This window comes from Triturus cristatus, chromosome 12 (genome assembly GCF_964204655.1).
Source record: "Triturus cristatus chromosome 12, aTriCri1.1, whole genome shotgun sequence".
Classification (NCBI taxonomy): domain Eukaryota; kingdom Metazoa; phylum Chordata; class Amphibia; order Caudata; family Salamandridae; genus Triturus; species Triturus cristatus.
Genome location: NC_140595.1, coordinates 293,287,552 through 293,299,670, shown reverse-complemented (window position 1 = coordinate 293,299,670; position 12,119 = coordinate 293,287,552).

The following is a 12,119-nucleotide window of genomic DNA, read 5'->3' as shown; positions in this document are numbered from 1 at the left end:
GGCGTTCCTTACAGACTAAAGACAGGATAGTAACGTGTTACAGACACCGAAAAGATAGGTCTTTGAGAGGCTCTATACTGATTGCATCATGGAAGGATGTACAGATGGAAGTTATGACCTCAACAAGGTTCAATGTATTGGAGTTATACACAGTTAAGACGAAACCTATAGTTGTAAAAAGGGTATACATGACCTCAGTGAAGCATAAAGAGGAAGAAGGAACCTCATTTCATATAGAGAGGAGACACTATGCTCTATAGATAGGAGAAAGAGCTCTGGGGAATTACATCGGAGAAAGGACCTTAAAGACTTAGACAATCAAGGGATATGCACGACCTTAAGTAGATGCACAAGGGGAGAAGAATCTTAAGAAGTTGTATGCTGATAAAAGTAAGAAACTCAGTGAGATACAAATAAGGAGTCAGAGTTCAATCAAGGTATAAATAGGCAATAAGGGACCTACAGATGTTGCATACAGGAAAGGGGATAGCACGTCCCCTGGGAGTTACTAGAGCCTAATGTACAAACGGATAAGGCATGACTTCCAGAATTTTCAAGTAATGAAGACATAACCTCAGTACGCTGTGAGGAGGCACCACAGAGGTACATAGACAGTGGTGACACGTCTTTACGTACACACAGGATCAAGACAAATCTGAGCTAATTTCATGTAGATGAGAGATCGTACCTTTTATGTACATGTTTGAAAGGACCCCATGAGGTAAAATTCACGTGCGAGACATGACCTAATATAGTTACATGTAAAATGTATACATGACATTAAAAAGATGCACCTAGAAGAAGGACCAGATTTCAAGGACTTAAACTTTTAGAATGGGAATAGAAAGGTACATCAATACATAAGGGCTACCCAATTCAGTATTGTATGTGAACTTGATATTTGAGACATTTACACAGACATACACATATGACATAGAATAGTTGTATAATTGCACACCAATAAATACAAAACTTTAGGGTACTGCATATTGAGGAGTAAAGTGCTGAATGACGTTGAATGGAGAAAATTATTGGACTGAACATTGTTCTCGGCAGAAGTGAATGAGAAAGACAAGCAGTGCACGGGCATCACACAATCGGTTAAAGGGCTTTACTTACTAAAAGGTATAGAGTAAAAGTGAAATAAATACAGATATAGATTGGGTTAAAATTGAATATTTACGGAGGAGTGCAAGAGTACATGCGAAGTGGCAAATGGCTGGAGGATGTTGGTTCAATAATAACTTAATATCACAGTAGTTTCAGTTTCTAAGTACTGTTACTAATACAAATTATAATGATAAACGATTTAACAACCTTTGAAGGATCAAATGCTGACTAGTGCTTCCAGGATTCCAGCTCATTACCTACCGGTCTGACCATACGTAAATGATTAAGTCACAGTCCTTTTCCTGATTAGATTTGAAGGTCTTTATAGAAAACAGAGGACAGGGCAGAAGGTATCTGTTGTACTTACATTTCCTGCTGCTCAGCGAGTATGCATGAGTGTGAGTATGGAATGTTGGAATGCCTGATGACTATGTGGAATGTTGGTGTGCCTGGTGGATTGGAGGAATGACAGTTAGAGAGAGAGTTAGAGAGAGTGGGCTGAGCAGCAAAGATGCAGCTCCTGGTGGGGCCATGAACTAGCCATGAATTGATCTTTACCATCTTATCTACTTGTAACTACCATCCTGTAACTTACCAATAAACCTCTACTTTGGTTTACCACTCGGCTACCATCCATCATTTTCAACAGTATCTATATCCAAAGCAGTACTAAGCTGAGGAGCAGTAGACTGAGAGAAGTACAGGACAGTTGGGCATTACATACAGAGAAGTACTGGCCTGAATAAACTTAGGTATAGCAAGGTGTGTTACACTAAAACAGTGTACCTGCATGGCAGTACAAGACTGAAGACCATCACAAATGGATTTCTAGATTGAAATATGGCAGCAACAAATGATTAAACGTCTGCAAGCTGTTGCAAAAGCACTGTTAATGACTGAAAGAATTTATGTACTAATATCCATAGATCTACCAAAATGTACAAAATGCATTTTACTTTCAAAACCATAGTGAACACTGGCATCATGCATAACCATAGTCTATCCATAAATGGTGTATAGCTATCTATGTTACCAAAGCAATCATGGCTTCCCCAGAGACTCCTAGAAAGCATATTGTGCTCTTGCGGGTCAGCAAAATATGCTAATACTTCAAATTATTCATAACCAAGGGCTGGAGTAGTCTAATCATGATAAAAGTGTTAACTTGTGAGTTTGTAAATGGGGACCATTCTCTCAATCAATGGATTAAGAGTAGGAGAGAGTCTACTTATTGTCGCTACAAGACCTGTGACCAGTCACCCGAACAGCTTTGTGACATCATCAGTACCATCTCAGACCCTTTGTGGCGTGTGTGCTGTCTCTCCAAGTCCTGTTCTGTGCTTCCTTGTGCTTCTATCGATGTGCTCCGCAGCCGTAGCAATCCTGTAATGCTGTATATCTGTGCCCTTAATTTGGTGTATTCTTCCAGGCAATTATATATATAAATATCTATATATAAACTATATATATATATATATATGGTTCTGTTATTTTCCCCTACTAGCACTGGGGAGAGTGCAGTGTGTATTTTTTACATTTATAGTGATCTGTAATTGTTTTTTTGTTTTATTTTGTTAAGGTGGAAGTTCATGACCTTTGAAAAAAGTGTTTCTTCAATGTTCAGGATGTTCAATATAAATATTTATAAATATATATACAATGTATATCTTATTTTTGTTTGTTTGTTAATTGTCGTGCTTAAAGCTCTAAAATGGCATTGAAGCCATACTATTTAAAGATGAGCAACTGAACCATACTCATAAATATATATGGTCAAATTAGACAGGATGAAGTCTGTTTAAATAAATTATAATTAAAAAAACGAGCATTCACGTATGTGTATTTTTTATCATGAAACAAGCCACCAATAACTTGAAATGATAATTCTGACAGACTACATAGACCTATTGTAGCTCTTGTAAATATTGTTCTTCAATTCCCCCACCCTCTGATTTTCACAAGCAAGTTCCCTTCTCTGTTGGGTTGTTTTCTAAGTGAAGATAACTAAGTTGAGACAATATACGTTCTCTTACAAATTAAAGTTGATTTGTGTTGTTAATGTGCATATGTGTATATCAACCTTGGGTGATGTGTGTGAATAAAGTATGAAAATGGACTGTGAAAGAGCATGCAATGTATTAGTGTATAGTGTATGAAACAATTGCAAGCAAATGAAAATATGGTGTATTATATTACAGAAGAAATGTGTCTTCCCTCCCCTGAACTGCTAGCTGTTTTCTGCTGGCTGTATACTTTCAAGGAGGAGGGACTGGCAACGAATAACAGAGATCACCTTGCTTGAAATTCAAATATGTGCTATGTACAAATGATACATATTTAATACTATATAAACAAAAGCAAAAATACCTCCTGCCTCATGTGACAGACACGCAATACATGGGTCGTACGCACTCGGACCACAACCCACACTTCATGTCCATAGCCTGGGCCCGCCCACACCCCCCTGTACCTACATGGCGCCTACAGCCAGCGCTGTTACTAGATGCGACTTTCCGCGCTGCCCTGCTCGAGCGCGCCGCGCAATATTTTGAGGACAACGCCGGTACGGCAACTGATTCAAGGGTGGAATGGGACGCCTTCAAGGTAGTGATACGAGGCCACTGTCTACATGCCCAGGGGCAGATAAGACACCAGCTGGAGAGAGACCTAACCAGGCTGGAATCGGGCTTGCTTGCACGGGAGGGGGAGGCTGTGGATGGGGACGGGGGCCCACTACATGAAGCCCACACGGAGCACACGCGCCTTTTGGAGCGACTTCGCAATGTCAACTACGCTGCGCACTCGGCGAGAACTCATCATCTCGGTGACAGACCGGGCAAACTTTTAGCGTGGCTGATCTTGCGGGACGCCCGCTCCGCCCCGGTGACGGCTATACAGGGAGAGGGGGGGGGAACTAATGTACACGCAAACTGGCATCCATGACGCTTTCACTGCCCACTATAACGCATTGTATCGCTCTCGTCTCACAGTCCCTTACTCTGATATAACCGACTATCTCTCCCCCCTGCCAATACCACAGTTGACTATTGCGCAGCAAGACGAACTTGGCGCCCCGCTGGAGGCTGACGAGCTCAGAGAGGCCATCTTTCAGCTCTCCAATGGAAAAACCCCAGGCCCGGACGGGCTGCCGGCTGAATTTTACAAGGCTGGCTCGGACATCCTCGTCCCGGAGCTACTGCGAATGTACGCAGCGGAGGGAGCTGCTTTGCCCCCAACATTGAATGAGGCCACATTGGTCTCTATCCTTAAGCCAGGCAAGGACGGCACGCGAGTAGGCTCTTACCGCCCATTGGCTCTGCTAAACACAGACTATAAAATCCTAGCTTCTGTGTTGGCTAGGAGGCTGGCCCCTCATGTACCTGCTCTGGTGCACCGGGACCAAAATGGATTCGTCCCCACACGCCACACTTCCTACAACATCCGCCGCCTCTTTCGGATACAGGAATACGCCACGCAACAGTGGCCAAGGGCGGGATGTCTGATACTGGACTTGGAGAAAGCCTTCTACTCCGTTGAGTGGCCGTACCTGAGGGCGTTTGCAGAGAAATACCGGCTGGGGGGGGGATACAACGCCATGATTGACCTACTTTATAGCAGGCCGACTGTCCGAGTCCGCACGGGCCGCATCCTCTCTAATGCCATCCGGGTCCGCAGAGGCACCCGCCAGGGCTGCCCGCTGTCGCCGCTGCTGTTCTCGCTGGCAATGGAACCCCTGGCTGCGACTCTTAGGGCGCACGGACTGGAATGGGGAATCCCATTGGCGGATGGCCTGCACGCGGTATCTCTATATGCAGACGACCTGCTGCTGTACGTCAGGGACATAACTGCCATCCCCGCCTCCCTCGCTGACGTATTCCGCACCTTCGAGGTGATGTCGGGCCTGAGGGTTAACTGGGCCAAGTCGGGCATCCTATCCCTTTGGCCCAGCGACGCCTGAATGCGACGTCCGACTGGGAGGGGACAGGTTGCAGTGGCATCCCACCACCTTCCGCTACCTGGGGATTAGAATCTATAGAACCCCGGCAGACGTTTTGGACGGGAATCTCCTCAGAGCGATCGCATCTGTTCGTGCACAGGTTGGCTACTGGAACACCCTACCCCTCAATGTGCCTAGCCGGGTGGCACTGACCAAGATGATAGTGCTGCCCCGCCTATTGTACTATTTTGCAAACCTGCCCTTGTATGTACCCGCCAAGCTGTTCCGCGACCTGGAGGCACTGCTGCGCGGCCTCATCTGGAACAAAGGGAGACCGCGCGTAGCGTTGGCCAAATTATACATGCCCACAGACTCCGGGGGCTTGGCGGTCCCCAATATGGAGCTGTACTACCTCGCGGCGCAGATGCAATGGGTGGCGGGGTGGCTGAGCGGCAAGCAGCTAGAGGACACTGCCTCGCATGCGGCTGCCTGGACGCGGACGCAAATCAACACACTGTTCCACCCGATGACCCGCGCGCCCTGCCCCTCCCAGGTCTACCTGGCAGTGGCGCGCAGATGTTTCCAGCGGTGCCTTCGCCTCACCCGCGCGACCAAACCGTACGCCCCGGGGTTACCACTATTGGGCATGCCCGGCCCGACGGGACCGCTCACGGAGGCCCACTTGGCAGGATGGGAGCAGGCAGAAGTAGACACGCTAAGCGATCTGTATGAAGATGGCGACTTGCTTACGTTCGCCGCCCTGGCTGAAGACACGGCGCTCCCGGCGGGGCAGTTCCTCCTGCATGCCTCCCTCATGCAAACACTCACGGCTTCCTGGGGTGACATGGCGGTGGAGCCGCCGACACATACCTTCATCCAATATCTGCACGTTATGGGCAATGGCGCGCATGTCATACATTGGCTAGCGCAGGCACTATTGGCACATTCGCAACCATCCACTTTGGTGCTGAGGGAGCGCTGGGCGGCAGACAGGGGCAGAGACTGGACAGACAAAGAATGGGCGATGATACTGGCCAGCCCGACCAACGTTCCACGCAACACCCGCTTTAAACTTATACAATATTACATTCTGCAGCGTGCGTATCTCACACCGGAAAAGATAAACAGATATTTCTTGCGGGCGGACGCTATTTGCCAGCGGTGCTCGATACCGGGAGCGGACCTCTTACATATGCTATGGCACTGCACTGGTGTACAGGCATACTGGAACGACGTGCTGTCACTAATTGAGCGCGGTGCAGATGGACGACTACCACGCACGTGGGAGGCATGCATATTAGGCTTATACAAGCGCACGAAAGCAAATAAAGTGCAGGCGCGCTTTTGGGACATGGGGCTTGTAACGGCCAAACGCCTGCTCACCAAACATTGGAAGGCAGCGGTCCCCCCGCACATCAGACATTGGAGGGCCTCCTTCGTAAACTGGGCGCAGGCGGAGAGTGCAGTGCTTCTACGTGAGGAAACTGCAGGGCTCCGGAAGTTCCCCATCGCCCAGATTTGGGATGACCTTCTTGCAGCCTTTCAGGTGGCCTGCCGGAACCGAGGGATAACCTGAGCCTTTGGAGGGCATCGCTGCCCTGCTGGCTGGATGGCGACATCCCTGAGACCATGACAGAGATAGCTCCCGGCCCCCTCTGCTTGCTTGCCCCCCTAGCGCCTCTCGCTTTTTGCTCTGCAGGGGGCTGCTGCCAGACATCGCCTGCGGTGCGTCTATGGCGCGCGCGCGGGGCTTGCTGCCGCCGCAGTTTGAGACGGCGCGCGCGATACTGGGATACGGGCACGCACGGGAAGACATGACCACTCCGCCCTACTCAGGAGCCCCCTCCTAGGCACGGAGGAGCACCTCCCTCGTACGAGAGGGTAATCTAGGGCTACGGACGCAGACACAGCGGGCTCTTGGCCCTTTTGACGGCCTCCTGCCCCCCCCTCCCCCCCCTTTCCCCCCCCCCGGCCTGCTGCTCGGCGCGCCTCCCATATGGCCCAGCTGTGCCCTGCTTGACAGCTGCTGTCTCCTCCTACTCTAATGCAGAACGATCTCCACCTCCCCCCTCCCCCCTTACCCTGGACCTCACCCGAGTTTTTTGACCCTAGTCCTGATCCCTCCATTCGCACTACACACACGGGGAGCAGTTAGGCTGTTGGTTACGCTCCCTGACCGAACCCATGTCCAACCACAGAAAACAGTTGCTGGAAGTGTTATCCGACGCCCCCGAGGCGCTGCCCTACCTAGCGCGCTCTGTGTAGCACTGATGAGGCAGCAATGGCGCGCACTACGCGCAGGCGGCGGCTATGCCCGGCAAACGCGGAATGATCCACTCGAAACGTTGCATACCAGGCTTACACAGGCGCTCGGCGGCCTGGGGAGCGCACCACTGAGGGGACGATAGAGCGCCACGTACGAAGCTGCACACTGGGCTCGTCGGATATACACGCTGACATGTGTGTCTTTGTGAGCTATACTGCAACCTCCTCGTCGCGCTCCAGCTTACGCCAAGAGTAGGACACCAGGGCTCCGTTGCCCGGAGACCTTGACATTTGGTGGTGAACCTGGTGCCTTGCGCGATTCCCCCTACGGGCCTAGGGGTAAATCGACGGCGCCGCAATGCGGGCTGGAACACAGCGCCCTCCTCTCTTGCAGGCAATGCGCTTCAGATGCGACACAACGAAACACAGAAAAACACCATAGACCCACTTTCACACAATGTACATACCTGATTCCTATGCAAATGTTCAACTGTTTACCGCCGCCGGACCTCCGGGTTGCCGGCTGAATGGCTGTGTCTCACCATCTGGACATGTGTGTCTTTGTATTGCTGATTTGACGCTTTGGTAAATGGACGTACATTGTAAGTTGATGCAACTGCGGTTAATAAAGGTTTTTAAAAAAAATAAAAAATAAAAAAATAAACAAAAGCAAAAATAAAGTAGACATGCATATTCTACAGCATCTCATGCTCATGTGCAGCAAAGCATGTCTTTCAATCTCAAGCACCTCATCCAACATATACAGTATAGGGGGCGTGGCCTGCAGCCAATGGGATCGGACAGGAGCTGAAGAGCTCTGACCGCCGCTTCCCCGTTATCAAGTATCCTGAACCACGTTCAGCCCTGGGGCGACAAATTCTAGAACCGGAGGAATTCCTGGTGCTGGGGGCGTGTGGCAGTGAGTCATAATTGCCCACATTGCTGCCGCAAGAGGGAAAATCTGACCTTGCAGGCCAGTGTGCGACAGCAGCAAGATGGCGCCTCTTGTATGAATGGAGGCGCACAGAGGTCAGGGCTTACTGGTGAGAATGCGTTGCCTTGCGGCGGGACCTCACCCACTAAATTGAGAGCCTGGAGGTGATATCAGCAAAGTGGGAGCACAACAGCTGTGAGTAGCCTCGTACAACTGCAAGACGGGGAACACGGCTCGGCAGGAGCGGCTGCAAAATGGCACCCGTGGCTCCGGCAGCCTGACATAGCCGCCATAGCGGTGAGACACTACTACTTCCCTTATGGGCCCTAGAGTGCAACATATAGCGGTGAGAGATTAGAGAGAGCTGCACCGCTTGGGGAGAGAGAGAGCGCGAGCGGACTGCGGAAGACTGCCTGAACCGGGAGATTGTGTTCGGCGGTCCCCGGGGAGCGCAGCTAAGCGGAGGACCGCGGGAGGGACGGCTCTGCGCCGCTGATCAGAGTTCCCCAATGGGGGTGATAGGAGAGAGAGAGCCTTTGTTGGCCCACCTCCCTGCTGTGGCCCCACCAACGTGCAGATTCCCCTATAAGTCTGCAGGGCGGCTCTCCTAATCAAAAGGAAGTGATCGCAAAATGGATCCTGTGCCACAACACAGCGGTGAGATGCCCTTGCTCCACTGAAGGGCCCTGGAGTACGGCGAAGGGCACTGAGCATCTAGTGGGCGGCGTCCTAAAGGCACTAGAGCCCCCTGGAGGCTGGAGCTGCAAGACTACAAGGTGAGCGGTTGTGTTGTGACCGCACGGGAAGGGGCTTGAAATTACAGCACCAGGTCCCTGATATGAAGGAGAAGTGACCGGGGGCCTGCAACCACCCATAATGGTGCTGTCGGGCTGACAACAGTGCTTGTGGACCTGCAGTAGTGAACCGCAAAATGGCACCCATGCCGTGAACGGAGGTAAGTGACTGCCAGGCTACATCACCACCAAGGCAGTCCCTGAAAGTCGCTCGAACAGCTCTCCACGAGGCAAGGACACGGTGGACAAAGAGACTACTTCTAGGTGGCAGCGTTGGGCATATGCCCTGTCTGAAACAACCGCGACGTGGCGCCAAGATCACTAATTGCCTGAGGTGGCCGTCATAGCGGCAGAGGAAGTCTGAACCCCAGCAGCGCATCAAACCCCGGGGGTAGCAAGGTGGGCCCGGTGAGAGTCGTGCTGATTAGGAGCTGTCTGGACTTCCTGAGGGGAATCGATGGTACCCTGCGACTGCAGCTGGGAGCTATTGGGGCGCACAAACGAGAAGTAGACTGAGCTCAGGAGGGATTGGCGTTACTGGTCATTGCGCATGATGAGGGGCGATCACAGCCGAGAGACATCTGACCTAACTATGCTGGAAGCACTAGAAGCCAACCGGGTAAAGGAGATTTATTAATAGGGGAAAGCAGTCCTGAGGAGTGACAATAACCCTCGTCTGGCACTAGTTTTCAGTCAGAGTGGCAAGCTACTTGCTAACTAGGACTCTGCCGCTAGCTCACTGAGGCTTACCTTCAGCCTACAAGAACCTTACACACCATAACTTAAGCAACCCCGAGAGCGGGCTACTGCCGGGAAGGGTAGACACCACAACCCCCACACAATGGGGCGCACACAGAAGAAGCGGGGGTTCAGTGCCCTCAGTGCAAATGGCCCAGGCACACACACAGATGACGAGGAAGAGGTCCTAGAAGAGGGGAGGGATCTAACGCGCTGAAAGTCTACCTTGATCTACGACATGCAGTCGATCACGGCCTCCAGAGAAGTGTTCGAAGTGAAGATTGACGCAATTGGCACGGACTTAAGCCTGCTAAAAGATGTAAAAGATGATCATCGTAATCTCAAAGAAAGGGTGTCAATCAACGAGAAAGAACTGGGGGGCCTCCCGGAGAAAGTTCAAGGGATGGAGAGATCACTCACGGACCTAGAAGTGAAGATAAAAGTGCTGGAAATGCGGGCTGAAGATAGAGAAGGCAGTCCCGCATAAACAACATCCGCGTCATTGGCGTGCCAGAGAAAACAGAAGGGACAAATATGGTGGGCTTCTTAGAGGAGTGGCTCTGGACGGCAGTGGCCCAGAGGAACTGTCTCCGTTTTACGCTCTGGAACGAGTGCACAGGGTCCCAGCAAAACCTCCAAAACCAGGGGCCCCTTCCACGCCCAATCGTGGCGTGCCTGTTGCATTTTAGAGACCGAGATCACATCTTGCAAAGTGCCCGCCAAAAACAAGGATTACAAATTGGCAACAGCACTATAATGATTTATCCGGACTTCACCAGGGAGGTTCAACAAGCCAGAGCATCCTTCATGGCTGTGAAGAAGAAATAGCGCCAACTACAAATTGCCTATGCAATGATGTTCCCTGCACGACTTCGCGTAGCAGATCCCGCGGGGCCTCACTTCTTTATGACGCCACAAGCGGCGTGGGATTGGCTCGATTTGCGGGCCCGCAGGCGCACCATGACTTCAACGCGACCTCTCCGCAGCTGAGCCCCCGGAGCCGTACTTCTGGATCTAAGGCCCGTTGCCTGGGAAACTCAGTCTGGAACGCCGTAGAGCACTGCAAGCTGTGGTGACACATAGCCAACAAAGTACCAGCCCCACGTCGAGCAGAAGCGGACTACAGACTGGAAGATCAGAAGCATCGCCAGTGCACAGTGACACTGACAATTCGGAAACAGACTGCCCCAAGGTCACTCCTCAAACTGCAGACGATCTCATGTGATATACACGATGAAGCACGTTGAAGCACCCCTCGTAGATGATTCATGATGAAGGGCGTATAACACTGCCCAGCCACAAACTCATTGCCCTGATTGTATTTCATACTGCAGTAAGAGTCGCCCCTAGCTGGCTCGGGGGAGGTTGTTTGCTTCAACTGTCAGGGAGGCGGCGCCATGGGGAATTTGAGTCCACGACTGTGGGTTGATTGCCCTGTCACCATCATTGGATGTTTATCTGCTTAAGCATTGTTTGGATGGGAGCTAGTTCTTTGGTACCTGTCCTGGGGAGGGGTAGTTGGGGTTCTTCATTAGGTTGGGTGACGTGCAGGGGGGCCAGGCGTGTCACGTGGGGTATTTTTAATGTGTACCCTCAACAATTACGACAATGGGATCCCCATTAGGAGTAAAATGTATTTCCCAGAATGTGCGGGGGATGCACTCAATGCTACATCGTCATAAGATACATTCCTACCCTGTCCGTAGAGGTATCCAGATCGCACTGCTCCAAGAGACCCACCACTTAGCGAAAGAGGGAGCAGCGCTACAGCGAAGATGGCAGGGACAGGCATACTACACCACTTACTCTGCATTTACACGGGGAGTCCTCAAATGGGTGAGAGCAGGGGTACCCTTCTAGTGCATGAAACAAATAATTGATTCAGATGGCAGGTATGCGGTAGTGGTGGGAAGACTGGATGGTAGGGATCTAGTCTTGGGCATCATATATGCACCCAACTCGGACCAACCACCCTTCTTTTCGCACCTGTCCCGGAAACTGGTGACTGTCCTTAAGGGGGCAGTTTTAATGGGAAGAGACTTAAACTGCACACTAGACATCAGACTGGACAGGTTGCACCCTCGGCTCCTTGAGGCACATGCACACAAACTTGCAGAAGCGCACTGTGGCTGGCAACAAAACATAGGGGCTTGTTGACAGCTGGAGACCTCAGCACCCCGAGGACCGTGATTATTCCTTTTATTCAGCTTTGCATGAGTTACACGTCAGAATAGATGTCCTATTGTGCTCACCGAATGTCCATGAGGGGATTCACAGTAGTGAATACCTCACAAGGATACTGTCTGACCACAATCCTGTGCTAGTAGACTTGCACTGGTAT